Source organism: Apodemus sylvaticus, chromosome 5 (assembly GCF_947179515.1).
Source record: "Apodemus sylvaticus chromosome 5, mApoSyl1.1, whole genome shotgun sequence".
NCBI classification, from domain to species: Eukaryota; Metazoa; Chordata; class Mammalia; order Rodentia; family Muridae; genus Apodemus; species Apodemus sylvaticus.
Window position 1 is genome coordinate 3,128,623 of NC_067476.1, and position 11,485 is coordinate 3,140,107.

General features: G+C 42.6%; 1 pseudogene; it reads left to right on the forward strand.

Annotated features, from left to right (window-relative positions):
• The first annotated feature begins 6,128 nt into the window (after positions 1-6,128).
• On the forward strand, positions 6,129-10,589 carry LOC127686456 (E3 ubiquitin-protein ligase KCMF1-like; annotated as a pseudogene).
• Positions 10,590-11,485: the final 896 nt, after the last annotated feature.

Here is an 11,485-nt window from a genome sequence, read left to right on the forward strand (position 1 = left end):
ACAATGAAGGTCAAACACGTAGAAGAGTAGACTACAAAGATTCTGAGTTTTGTAAGCACTGGGAAAGAATGGCTAGTGGTGTTGAAAACTTAAATGTAGTTCTACGTTGTTCACATAAAAAGTCACTTCCCAGAAGGCCCATGGGCACCGGATATGAATGAGAGAGAGACACCTTATCAGTGCTATACTGAGAAGGTGGTGCCATGGTGAAGTATGCAAACAGAAGGAATCAGTGCCTATTTGATCAAGGATGTGGGTTTTTTCATAGTCAATAAATCAATTCCATGAAACCATTCCCTAAGATTTGCAGGAGAAAAAAGTTCCATGAGTGTTTGTAGCCTGCAGAGAATCGGTGTATGTGCATTTGTGCATAAGAAAAAAACAGATGGAGAAAGGATACATCATAGTGTAATTTCTCCTGTTTCAATCTCTGAATTATAAGTCCTTATGACTTTTTCTTGAAGTTGATGAAATATTCTAATTCTGCAAAAATGCACATGATATTTTGACTTCTTAAACAGGAGACATGATAAGCATATTCAATTCTAAGACTGATGAGTGATGGTATATACAAAAGTTTCTAGGTCCACCATTATAATCCAGCCCCCTACCTCCTGATTTTTCTTCCATTCAGCAACCTGAGTGCAAAATCGTTTAATGGTCTCAATTTCTCTTTCATCTATTCTCTTGCCCCCTATGCTTGTGGTAGCATCTGTGTCCGTCTATTCCTGTCCTCAGATCTGATTTCCTTTATCATTGGAAAACCACATTTAAAGCCTCAACCACAAAACCCTTCAAACTACATTCTGAAGTGCTGACAAGATGTGCTGGATTTAATGGTGGCACAGAACTTGTGGGAGTGCCAACTAATGACTGGTACAGCTTGAGATCCACACCACAAGAGGGAGCCCACATGTGACATTGCCTGGATGGCAAGTAACCAGAGACAGGATAGCCCAGAGGCCATATAGAACCAAACACAACTGGAAAAAAAAGTCAATAATATGATTCTTAATGATACTTTGCTGTATTCATAGATTAGTACCTACCTCAATTGTCATCAACATCAGAGAGATGTCATCCAGCAACTGCTGGGAGAAGATGCAGGGATCCCCAGCCAAACACTAGGCAAATCCAAGGGAACCCTACAGAAGAATGGGAGGAAGGATTTAAGGAGCAAGAGGGGTTGAAGATATCATGAGAATAATACTGAATCAACTAAGCAAGATGCATAGGGGCTCATAGAGACTGGAGTGACAAATATGAACCCTGCATAGGTCTGAGCGAGGTCCTCTGGTTGTGCAGCTTTGTGATCTTGTGGGATTCCCAGCAGTGGGAGTGGGGGCTGCCTGTGACTCCTTTGCCTGTACTTGTCACTCCTTTCCTCCTACTGGGTTGCTTTGTCCAACCTTGATATGAGGGTTTGTGCCTAGTCTTATTCTAACTTATTTCTGAAAGTTTTACACTCTCTCTCTGTCTGTGGAAAAGGGGAGGCAGGGGGAGGGACTTGGAGAAGGGATGAGAAACTTCAGTTGGAATGTAATGTATGAGAGAATCAAAAATAAAAACAAAACAGTCTCTAAACTCTAAAATTGAACACGTCTGTCACTCATGTGGAGCAAGAAGAGCATCTTGATTTTGTTCATGATCTGAAGCAGACAGGAAGCAAGGAACACACTTTGTGCTGCCTTCCAGGAAGGAGGAAAGGTGGATATGGAAGAAATTGGTCATTAACTCATTTAACAGCAGCAGGATTCTCACTAGGACAATAGTGCTCAGAGTCCACCTTTAGGGAAGGGAAGTGGCTCCAGAAACAGGTAGGCATCACACGAAGCACAAATGCACATCGATATCACAGTGTGCTCTCATTAAGATGACTATTAGCCCATGTCAATTTAAATTGTGTGGCAACAACAAACTATTTCTCCAAGATGAGAACTTTCAATCCTAGCATATGGGAGGAGAGGTAGTTCCTCTTCCCTCATTATTGGTAGACATCCCTTGGTCACAGAACTACACTGATGAGGGCACTGTCACTCAAGAATAGAATTTCATTGGTCATATGCTGCCTCTACCCTCCTGCCTTCCTTGTTCTTAACTACCTTCTCCTGGTCCTGTGTTTCAAAGGGCAGGTCCACTTCTATTTTTTGTGACAGATCTTGCAACAAGTTTCATGGAGCTACAAAAAGTCTGGGGACTACAAACAAGAGAAACGTTTGTGTTTCTGAGACAGACTTATTTTGCTTAATTTGATTATCTCAAGTTGTATCTATTTTCCTGCAAATTCCATAGCATCATTCTTGATGTCTGAAGAATTGTTCCCTCACTCAGCTACTGTGAGTATTGCTGCAATAAGACTAATGTGCATGTGCCTCTGTGACATGTTGACTCAGAGCCCCTCAGGGGAATACCCAGGAGAAGCAGAGCTAGGTCATGTGCTAGATCTACTCTTTACTTTTTTGAGGAACCTCATTTCATGGTGGCTGGACTAGCTTACATTTCCATCCACAGTGTGTAGAGTGTTCCCTTTCCACCTCCTCCTCATTTGTTGCCATATGTGTGCATAATGACTGCCAGTATCTTGCTCAGGTAACCATGTGCTAGTTATCTTACTACAAAATGTTCAATCATGAAGCACATGGCAAGGATTTCAGTTTTTGAAAACTTCCAACCTCTGCTAAAATTAATTTTCATATGCACTAATCATTTTCCAATTTAAAAATGTTGTTGGGCCAGTGAGATAGCTGAGGGTAAAGGTGCTTGCTGCCAAGCCTGGTGACCTGAGTTTGACCCCCAGAACTCACATGGTGGAAGGAGAAAAATGATTCCTGCAGGTTGTCCTTTGACCTCTCCACATATATATGGCATGCACACACACACACACACACACATACACACCATATATACATATACACATGCATATACATATAAAAACACTCACACATACATACACACGTACATATACACTAATCAATGAGATAATTCTTTAAAATATATTCAACTGTTATTTAAAATACATTCACCAAATAAATTCAAATTGCATCCCTCCCCAATACTAGTTTCACTTTCTCTCGAGTCAGTGGTAGCTAGTTCATATCCCTCTGGTAAATATGAAAATATGCAGTGCTTTTCTGTGTGTCTTTGCATATCTCTAAGTGTGGGTATTAGTGACTCACATACATTTCCCTGGTTGGCACTTGTCCTCTCAGCCATATGCTTGAATGATGTTTATCCTGGTATGAATAGCTTTAGTTCATCCTCTACAGCTGCTGCCAAGTTTCAAAAAAATTCCTTTCACTGCTTAGCTATTCCTTCAGAAATTGTGAGGTAGGCGGTCTCATAACCAGTATTACAACAACTATCCTCCTGAAGACCCGGTTTCATAGCTGCATATCTTGCATATACAAGCAATATTTTCATTAGAAGAATGAATTAAGGGATGATGGAATAGATGCTTTCTTTATTTTCAGGAGCTCTCTCTCTTAGATATGGCTTTTCCCATTTAAATACCTTTAAGATATTTTTCCTTGACTAATATTTCTCATAATTTAGATTATGAGTTCTGTTAGCTCAGTTATAAAAGATCATTATTTGTTTGTAATTGCTCATCATTTACTAATAAGCACTCACTAGTCAGCACACCCTAGTCTGACCTCCATGTCTAATCTTCCATTCCAACTCTGCTGAGCAGCATTGATAACACCTTTGTCTGTTGCATAATCCAGAGGGCACTGGCATTTCACCTCAGACAGTGGTGGAAACAGCTCCCCTCCCCTCACATCTCCTACTCATCGACCAGATATTCTGCACTAAGTCCTGTCTTACCAGACCTTACTGGGTGTCTGCTCCTAGTCCTGCTTGCTGACTCCTCCTCATGTGACTTCTAAAGGCTGAAGCTGCTCTGAAGTCACTGGTCCCTCCTCCTTCTTTCACAATATTTTGCTAGGTGGTACTATTTGTTCTCATGAGTTTAAATTCTAGGGATAAGCTAAGAAATGGTCTTGGGCCCAGAACTCTCTATTAAACTGCAGATTGGAACTGCGCTGACTTGTGCTGTCTCATAGCTCATAAATAGATATGTGGTGAGCAGAACCTTTAATGCTCCCCAACCTACCTATGCCCACACCCAGTTTTCTCTCCATTTCTCAAGGCAGAAACCAAACAGTCATCACGGATTCCTCCCTGTCCTAAAGCCCAAAACTCCAGAAAGTTCATTTTCAAAGATTAACTCTTAACTACATCTCATTCCACCCATCTCTGTGCAGAATCTCTGCCAGTCACCACTAAATGAGAGGCAAACAATCATCTGGATTGTGGGTAATCTGCTGAACTCAACTATACCCATTAAATCCATCTTGCACATGGCTACCAACATTTAGGCTCTCCTACACTCTCCATTTACATGCACATTGCAGGCTCACCTAGAGAATTAGGCACAACCTCCCCACTCTGGGGATCTTCCCTTAACTGTTATGTCAGTCTTTCAATTCCTCAAAGGTATTGAGGTATCCTTTTACATGTACCATGCTCTTTCACATCCCTGACCCTGGACTGCTTGTTTATATTGTGCTGCCTCCTTTCATCTTCTAGACACCATACCTGAGGTTCTCTTCTACCTCTTGTGTTTTGCTATCTTTGGTCTTTGTTTACACAGGTTGTCTGTATTTGTCTGCTTTTGTCTCCCCTTACTGTCCCCATTGCTTTATAAAGGACTTGGTCATGGGGATGTTTATCTATTTAACCACTATATCCCCAGTCTCCACCATGGTGTCTGTTATATGTTTAATGAATATCTGTTGAATATACTGCTCAGTAAAATGAATCCAGACCTCCAGAAGTATGCACTCAAGAAATCCTTTCTTCTTTGTAAGTTGATTGTCTCAGATATTAAACATGCTAATGAAAACTAACATGATTGGCCCTACTCAAGGTTAAAACTATCATCCTGCTCCTAACCTTTGGTGTCTCAGAGAGCAATGGGGTTGCTATCTGCATCCACTTCCTTCATAATCACTGATCCTCTTAAACATACATATTATGTGGTATTATGGGAAACACATGGCATGGCCGGCCTGCTGTCTACTCACTTTCCATTGAGAACCAGATGCCATAAACAAAGCCTCCACATTATACTTCTCCTTTACTGTTTCGATTGGTACGAGGACTGTGCTCACAAAGCAGGGCACAGGATGGTGAAAGGACTTTCTAAGGCAAGGTTGGAACTTTCAGGGAAGGAAGAAACTTGAGTATCAGTTAAAAGATGGCAATGAGAGGAGGCTTTGTTCACATGACTGTCCAGTGTGTGGAATGTGAAGGGTATAACCATTCCTGAGCCAGAGCCTTGATACACTGCCTTTTATACATCATAACAACCCCAGGAAGAAATTATTAATATCCCACTGGCTGGGTGGTAAAATTAGCCACACAGGGGTTTTCCTGACCATGGTGACATATTGAGAATGCCTGTTTAGGAGAGAACTGTCATGGGAGTATGTGGGAAAACCAAGTTTTGTTTCTTCCTAGGTCAAATGTGACAGTAAGTGATTATGAAGGCCAGATCATATGAGTGACCAGCTCCTTCCTGTCCCTGTGTGGAGAGTATTGCTATCATTGTTCCGCTGTTGTAGTGCTCATGTCTACTACTGTTGCTGGTTCTCCTGTTTTTGTTTTGTAGTTATAAGGTTGTTGACTTCTTAATAGTGTAACCCATTTGACTAGAATCCACTTCACCTGCCTCTCTAGTCTACTTTGATGTCTCCTTGTCAGTTTTGTGAACTCTACAATATGGAAGCATCTCAAAATATAGCTCTAAGACCAGCAACCCCAACAGCTCTTAGGAATGTATTGAGAATATAAATTCTAAGGCTACAGCATGAACCATGAATCTCCTGCATTAAGAAGAACCTCTGGGGTTAAGGCTCAAGGGTCTGTTTTATGTATAAGCTTCTAGGTTATGGTGATATACACAAAAATGATAATACTACCCTATAGGACATATGAATAGTCACTAGAGCCTGAAAGCCATATGTGCCTCAACCTGGGAAGGAAGTTTGAAGAACAGAGTAGGGGTTAGAGTCCATGAGTGAGAGTCCTACACCTACAGAGGTTCATGATCAAGTCAGGACATGATGGTTGAAAATCATGTTACAGTAAAAGCAGGTTTAAGAATAACTTACTATTTAGGAGGTGAAAGAGTACAATACTGGTATTACCAAGGCAATGTCTGTACTCATATTAGTTCAGTTGAACATGACCTAAGAGGTATGTAGAGTCTGGCCATTCATGCTCTCAATATATCAGTCTCAGTGCTCGGTCCACAACCAAGGTTGAGAACCACTGCTTCAGGTCAGACCACTCAAATACTGACTTCAGAGAAGCATCATGGGATCTTGTAGCCAATCAGGAAGACAGAATCTCAGGCCAAGCCAAACATACCAACTACAATCTACAGGTGATTCAGGATATAGTAAGAGTATGAAAACAGGTTTAGTTAAGCTTGGTAGCCGTCAATCAACATGCCTTGTGAATTCAGACTCTAGGGCCAGAAAAGAGTCCAAGGAGAATCTAGCATAAGCCAAGACTGAGATGCTCAGATCTCCTGTGACCCATGTCCTTGTAGTTAATTAGGATCTTACATGGCAGGGAGACATCACTACTAAAAACACAGAGCAACCTGATACATTTGGCACTGTGATGCAGGTTGATCAAACAGGGCAATGAACATTTGTAAGCAAGTCTGAATCATTAGTACAAAAGCCAGAGAGAATGCAGCCCCATACTAGAAAGGAGGGCTTCAGGGAGGAGGCAGCAGGAGGACCAGTGTAGCAGGAAGCTCCATCCCATTTTCTGAGTAGGAGACTAGGAGAACAATCCATTGAGTAACCAGGCACAGGTCTTGTGCTCATGCATGGGAGGAGTAAGATCTTAGAGTAACTGCCCATTGTAATGGCAGGCCAAAGACACATTATTATGTGATAGAGGTATTGTATTAGCACATCTGACACACTATGACTGACCTAGCACAGAGGGAACCCCTGGCCACTGTTCTGGCTAGTACTGTACATTTAAAGAAATTAAGGGTTTGAGACAACCTCTGTGAATTTTTGAAGGAAGTGCTGTAGTGTCTGTTCCTTATTGTACCATTCTGGGCTCCTGGGTACCCTCTACCTCTGTCCTTCCCCCAATCTTCATTACTTCTATCTTCTCTGCCCTACCTCAGTGATTGCTGTTGGTATAGTGTCCACTAGCTAATGCATGTAAGAAGGTTAAGTAGAACACAATTAACATATCCCAGATCCTGTCTACAGTTTATACTTTTTCTTAGCTTGGACTAAGTCTGTGGGGCAGTAGACCATGCCAGGAAACTTGGTAAGGTTGAGTGAGTTGGAAGCCCTGTACCCTCTGAGAGGATGGTAGGACCTTAATCAGCTTCAAACCAGGCTCCTGTCACATGATCACACTCCCTAAGTAGGGTAGGAATGTAACCTATAGTTAGGTAGATCAGAACAGAATTCTCCATGCTAATGAGGTACCTAGAGACCCTGCCAGCTTAACCAATAAGCTTCCCTTCCCAGACATTCCTGTAAGGTATTAAATATCTGGTCCATCCCAAGGAGGTATTTTCCATAATGAACCAGTTTGGAACCAAGGACTATCTTTCCCATCAAGAACCTGTGGGGAGCATGGAGAAAGCCTTTATCTACAGAGCTGTGCAGCCCAAGTCTCCTGCCAAGTCCCCTTTCGGCTTTCAGACAACGTCTGTGAACTGAGCCAGAGTTTCTCCTCTCCCGGGCCCTGGGCTCCTCAGCCTTTGAGCCTTTTCCATTCCCAACTCTCCATGACCCAGTGGTGTCTGGATGCCCAGGAGTTTGGGAGTCTCCCCATCTCAGGCCCATGGACCCCTGGCCCTCTGTCCCAGACTCTTTGAATGGTTTCCAGTGGTGACTGGATGTCCTGGAGTCAAGGAACTCCAGCTTTGACATCTTAGCTGTGCTTTCAAGCCCCCTGAGGAGCAGTGTATGGTCACTTCCCTCAGGCCGAGCACCTGATGGCTGCTCAGGGTAAACACAATGTAGCATCTCCACATTTAGTCTGCACAGCTTTGTTCCCACAGTCCAGCCACAGGGGGAAATCTCAAGAAATCACAGCAACCCTACTCATTTGAAAAAGAATTAAAACTGTTACAACCCTTTCTTGATAGGTGCGTTTAGTAATATCCCCATTTCATAGATAAGAACACTGAGGTTTGCCCTAAGTCCTGAAGCAGTAATAATCAAAACTTGTATTTGAATCCACACATCAAAATCCAGGTTCCATGTGCTTAAGTCTAAGACAATTGTTTTATCCCACTGAAAGCCAAAATCCAGACCCTGACGGAAAGGGCTTTTATCCTCCAGAAGGAACCAGTCCTGAAACAGTCCTGACAGGAGGCTAAGGAAAGCCCATTCATCTTTTACAAGGCTTCAGTGGACCCCAGCACACCTTGGAATCGGATGCCTACCCTGGCTGGTTCCTCTGCACCATTCAAACATTAAGTTGACAATTCTTCTTGCTACCTTGAACCATCAGACATCTGTGGGGCAAATGATAGTGTATGATTTAAGTAGGTCTAACCTGACACTTGTAATAAAAAGGGAAAAGAGCTGGGTGTGTGTTGCACTTTAGAATTAGCTATACTGACGTGCTTGGTTGACAAGTGGGAACAGGCTCTAAGTAGAAGAATACAGGAATGGCTATGTCCAAGTATAGTATCCAAGGAAGCAGAGCCATGGCGAGTTACCCTCTAGTCAAGAGACAATGGGAAGGGGTTGGTGGATCTGAGGCAGGGAACAGCGAGGTCTGGAAATAGTGGAGCATCACAGAGCCTCTAAGCATCTGTGCTGCCAGTCAAAACGTAAGGCAAACCTACTTATGTCTAAATAGGTTCTGATTCTCCTAAAAGGTAGCAGTGTTAACAGAAAAGAAACTCAAGGTCTAAAATCAGAGTAATGGGAAGACTTAGAAATAAGCTGCCTTATTTCTGACCTGTCCGTTGCAAGCAGGTTAAATTAAGCAAAACGTATACTAAAACAAAAAGAAGCTTATCAAAAATGATACTGAACATATTCATATAAATAGAGATTACATGAGCCCAAACCACAGAGGAGTTCCTCCACATGGCACAGTGATGTCTTTACACTTTCCCTAAGTAAGAGATACCCAGCAGAAACAGTGGAGAAAGGCTTTTTAACATGGAGTTCCACAGAATGGGAGGCTGCCAACCTTGCTGGTGACACTGCTAGGGTTGAGGATGGAAGGTTGAATAAGCCTGGATACAGATTCTGACCTAAAGGAGACCAGTTACAATCTGGTCAATAACAAATATATATGGAGAATTAGTGTTCAGAAATTAGAGATGAAGAGATTAACTTGAGGAGCAAGAGGGATTTTTTGTTTTTGCTTTTAGTTTTAGTTTTAGGTTTTTGTTTTTGTTTTTTTTATTTTTACCACCTTTGAGAGGTTTTCATGACTTTTCTATGTAATACAAAAAGAAGGAGGATGTGGCGGAGAGAAGAGGAAGATACACGGACATCATGGACCCCAGCCATGACTTAAACACCAACAGAAGTGATTTGTCCAATGCATGCAGCGTTACCTGGAGGTGATCCTAATGTCACAGATGACTTAGCACCTCATCTGACACTTGGACACAGAGCCCCTAGAGATTTAGATGAATCGAGTGGTGTTCGACATGTACGTAGAATGTTTCACCCTGGCCAGGGACTAGGAGGCCCTTGTGCTCATAGATCAAACATGCACTTTACTAGCAGTCCTGCTGGGGAACTCTGTTCTCAGAGTTCATACGCTCCAAGCAGTAGGGAAGCCATGGATCCTATAGCTGAGCTCTTACCTCATTTATCAGGAGCGAGACTTTCTGCAGGAGGACAGCTTAACTCTTCAGGCCCTTCCGCTTCTCGGTTGCAGCAACTGCAGCTGCAGCCGCAGCTTGAGCGGCAGCATGCACAGGCAGCCCGGCAACAACTAGAGACTGCTTGCAACACAAGTCAGAGCACTAACACAAGCATAGTCACCACTATGACCACACAGGCCAAGGCCACAGCTAACGCAGCCAACACAGAGAACAGCCCGCAGGCTCTCCACAACTCCCAGTTCCTGGTAACAAGGTTGAACGATCCCAAAATGTCTGAAGCAGAGTGCCAATCCATGGAAAGCGAGCGTGCGGACCGCAGCCTGTTTGCCCAGGAGCTCCTTCTGTCCACGTTAGTGCATGAAGAGAGCTCGTCCTCAGATGAGGATAAATGGGGCAGATGGCAGGTTTTGGTGCTGTGGGCTGTGTAGATATTATTATGCCTTTACATGTTGCTTTAGAAAACCTAAATTTCCTGGAGTACCAGGACAGAGAAAAGGGAGGGGGAAAGATAGGAGAATGGATGGAGAGGAGAGGACTTATGGGACATATGGGGCGGGGGGGGGGGGGGGGACTGGGAAAGGGGAAAGCTTTTAGAATGTAAGCAAAGAGTACAGAAAATAAAAAAAAAAAAAAACTAAATTTGAAAGAGAGTAATAAAGGAAATGAGCCTCCTCCTTGATGACCTCCCCACTCGCAGACAATGTCCTCTGTGCTGTATTTGCCAATGAAAAGGGACAACAGCTCTCCTGGGTTTGTGCGCTAATTGTAATTTCAGGTCTGTCACTCTTGTTACATTCAAAAGGAAGAGAGAAATATATGTGATAAACATTTCCACTTAACTAATTTTTACTTCTAGCAGGTAAATGTAGGTAGCAGTACAGGGTGATCTCTGCTTCGTGTACCTTAACATGCAAAAGGCTCTCCTATTACTCCACATTCAAACTGAAGAGGAAAATTGAAATCTCTAATGAAGCTACAGTGTGTATTTATGAATATTAATGAATAAAAACTGCTTGGATGGTTTGCTTAACTACTGCATGAGCTTTTTTGCAGTGTGCATGAGTTTCAGTGACCTTATTATTTAAAAATTAAATACAATAAGTAAAACTTAAAAACATAAAAATAAAAAATAAAGATAAAATACAAACCCCAAAGCTTTCCCGGCGTTATTCAATGGTTACTGGGCAGAGTGGCTTTTGAACAATGTCTTCCTGACTCCCCCTATTCCGTGTGCCTCCTACACACAAAGCCAGCTCTGCAGCGGAGTCTGGGGGTCCTTGCCAGCTATGACGCTCCACTGTATGACTGCCCTGTCACCCTGTCAACTAGAGTCCAGACTGTCTCTGACTCACCAGAAGAGACACCAGTAAAGACAGGGTCCTCTGTAGGGCAGCCGTGTGCCCTTTAGACAAAGCCTGTTTTACTTTTTGTGGTTGTTTAAAATTTTTTGATTATTAAACATGTTCATTCAGGTGTAGATGAATTTTATTTACTCAGTGTTCAGAGATGTTAACCTGAATTATGTTGCTTTGTTTATAAAAAAAATCTCACATTCTCAATCATACTTTGTGGTAT